At 35.4% G+C, this 3,550-nt stretch overlaps 1 long non-coding RNA gene across 1 annotated transcript; it reads left to right on the top strand.

Moving 5' to 3' along the window:
• Positions 1-6: 6 nt before the first annotated feature.
• Positions 7-2,705, top strand: LOC124891500. Its single transcript, XR_007049721.1, has 2 exons — positions 7-1,501; positions 2,075-2,705. It is a non-coding gene; the product is annotated as an uncharacterized LOC124891500 (long non-coding RNA).
• Positions 2,706-3,550: the final 845 nt, after the last annotated feature.

Here is a 3,550-nt window from a genome sequence, read left to right as displayed (position 1 = left end):
ACATTTATTGAATCTAAAAGTGCACATTCCCCTCCCCAAGCATGCATGATATTCTAGTCATTCTCAACATTCACTCATTTCTGTCAATACAACTCACACTAGTTTACCATCTGACTTGCTTGGCGTTGAGGGAGAATATCGGGGTGAGGAAGCATAACTTGCTTCAAACTGTGCAAGTTTACCATCCGACTTGTTGGGCGTTGAGGGAGGATATTGACCTTTATCCGACATTTTGGGCGTTGAGGGAGAATATTGAACTTCATCCAACTTGTTGAGCTCTGAGACAGAATGTTGAACTTTATCGACATCAGATGTCTTCTTCGCTTTGATGTTATTTTCTTGATCCTCCCCCGGATCTATTTTGGAGGGTTCAACAATCTTTTCTTTGGGTGTCTCCAGTGTAATATCATTCTTTACCTCTTTATTTTTTGTCATTTCGACAACAGGGGGAAGGTTGGGAGGCAGATTTTTCTTTTCATTGGATTTAACTTCAGGTGCATTATACAGAGAACTACTCCATTCCTCCGGTTTCATGAGTTCACAAGATCTGTACATCATGTTATACTGGTCTCTATTGAAGCTGCTGTTTCCCATATGAATACTAAACAATGACTCATTTGAAGCTAGTTCCATGAGACATAACACTTTTCACTACCTAGTTGGTGTAGGAACTGATCAAGATGTTTAATCCGAATAATGATTTGGTCTGCTAGAAGATGATCTTATTCATTTTTTTCCTGCAAGGTAGATTATATAAGCATATCACTTTTCAGAATTGGACATCATGATTTGTTGATAATGTGATTGATGAAGATTTGACTACTCATTTTTTTATATTTATTCCAAGAGATACACATGGAGAAGTAGATATCTAATGTAGTGAATTTGTGGTCCACCTTATTTTGCTTATGGAAATATGATGGAATTGTCAGGTTTCAAAAACCTCTTGGCTATAGGTCTTTCTTGGTTTGAAGATGTGCCTTTCAATTTCTGAACTCCAGCTATCTAATTCAAAAGGCCTTATAGATGCTGATTGCAGTTAAATGCTTGAATTGCAGCATGCTTAACTAGATAAGTCAATAGTTGTATTCAATTTGCAACATATATGTTAATTTATTCTCGTTGTGATCTCAGCAACACAAGACATATAGGCAAAATGAAAGAGGAAGTCACACAAGGCCTCCTTTATCTCCTACAGTTCACACTGAGCTAAAAGAAGTGAGGTTCGGTGGATTTCATGGAACAAAAGAAGAGACTGAACTTGCTATTTATATTCTGAGAAGTGCAACGGTACTCGACCAGATGTTTCTCAGCCAATACTCAATCAATCCATATTTTAAGGCTTATTATGGTCATGATATATGGGAGGAAAGAGAACGAGAACGCATCTCAATCCAACGACAACTTTTTGAGCAAGCTATCTCTAGTAATACTGTGGTGATCGTCCAATAGGTTCCTGTACAAACGCTATATCCGCTCATTGTCATTAGTAGCTGTAGAGGTAATGGAAGAATTGCCTTTTTGGTTGCAATATGCTAGTTTTTTGAGACTTGAGGTGTTATTATTTTAGCTTAAAGGGACCATTGTGGTAAGTTAAATCTTGTTTAGTTTAGGGGTTCATTCCTACTCCCATAGTTCATCCTTCAAATCTGCCATAGTTTCCTGGATGAAAGGGAAAATTAGAAAATGTTAATGACAACTTATTCAAATAAAGCATGTCTTCTACTGTTTCATACTATAGTCGAAGTTGGTCTATTTTTTAAAATAATTCACACCGGGGAAAGTAGTAGCCTTATTTGCCAACAATCCTCATCTATAATATGTTGTGTCTTTACTCTGTTCCATGAGAGAAAGCACCTCCACCTGGTGGTTGTAAGAGCTGATCAACCTGACTAATAATTTCGTCAGCTAGAAGTGGATCATTCATTTTTTTTTCCTGCAAGGGAGATTATATAAGCATTTCACTTTTCAGAATTGAAAATGTACCTTTCATTTTCCTAACTCCAGCTATCTAATTCAAAAGGCCTTATAGATTCTGATTGCAGTTAATTTATTCTTCTTGTTGTGATCTCAGCAACACAAGACATATGGACAAAAGGCAAGAGGAAGTCACATAAGGTCTCCTTTATCTCCTACAGATCACACTGAGCTAAAAGAAGTGAGATTCGGTAGATTTCATGGAACAAAAGAAGAGATTGAACTTGCTATTTATATTCTGAGAAGTGCAGCAACAGTACTCGACCAGATGTTTCTCAGCCAATACTCAATCGGCCCATATTTTAAGGCTTATTATGGTCATGATATATGGGAGAAAAGAGAACGTGAACGCATTTCAATCCAACGACAACTTCTTGGGCAAGCTATCTCTAGTAGTACTGTGGTGATCATCCAGTAGGTTCCTGTACAAACACTATATCAGCTCTCTATTGTCATTAGTAGTTGTAGAGGTAATGGAAGAATTGCCTTTTTGGTTGCAATTGCTCGTTTTTTTGAGACTCGGTGTGTTATTATTTTACCTTAAAGGGACCAGTTGTGGTTAGTTAAATCTTGTTTAGGGGTTTGTTCCTACTCCCGTAGTTCGTCCTTCAAATCTGTCATAGTTTCCTGGATGAATGGGAAAGTTGGAAAATGTTAATTACACCTTATTCAGTGTCTTCTATTGTTTCATACTGGGTCTATTTTTTAAAATAATTTCTTTTACCACCTATGCACTTTTTATTTGAAATAGAATTAAACGTCTTCATTCCTAGATCTCTCTAAGATCACAAAGGATTTAATATTTTGACTTCTCAAAAGAGTTTTATTTAGTCCTTTCATCCAAGGATATATATGCAGTACTAATACATATCACATCCAAGGATATCACCTAGTGGTCAATGGCGTGGGTCGAGCACCATGAGCTCTGACTTTCAATTTTCAACATATGTAAAAATATTAGGTGATTTTTTCTTATCTATTTTAGCATTTGACGAATAGAGTTACCTGATAGTTATTGCTTGCGGTCCTTTAGGGATATCTAATTTAATTGGAACGATACACAAAAATAGTTTTAATATTCAAAGATGAAAGAATATTTATCTTCAATATGAACGTATACTACAACTTGTTTATTGTTTAATCATTCACGACTCTTTTGACAACTCTTTTTTTCATCTTCAAAAGAGTCGTCGTTATAATCTTCACTTTTTAAATTTAAAAATACAATTAAATTTGACAACTAACTATAAAATCATACACATTATATTTCCACAACGTAAGATTTAGGAAGACAAAGTGTACACAGTCTATAATTAGAAACTTACCATTTTTTTTAAAAAAATAACAGCCCCATCCAAAAAGGGACGCCAATGATACGTAACATCTGCACGACCAAATAAATAAGTGATATTTTATGTACGAAAAAGGTACAAATATACCCCTAAATTATGGTAAATAGTGCATGTATGAATCTTGTTATACTTTGGATACATTTATACCCTCCCGTTAATGTTTAGGATTGTATATACCCCTGAACTTAACAGAAGAACACTTGTCCAAATTCTAGCAGTTA

The sequence above is a fragment of the Capsicum annuum genome, unplaced genomic scaffold (assembly GCF_002878395.1).
Source record: "Capsicum annuum cultivar UCD-10X-F1 unplaced genomic scaffold, UCD10Xv1.1 ctg36382, whole genome shotgun sequence".
NCBI lineage: Eukaryota > Viridiplantae > Streptophyta > Magnoliopsida > Solanales > Solanaceae > Capsicum > Capsicum annuum.
The sequence above is the reverse complement of the archived record's forward strand: the minus strand, read 5'-3'. Positions and strand labels throughout refer to the sequence as shown.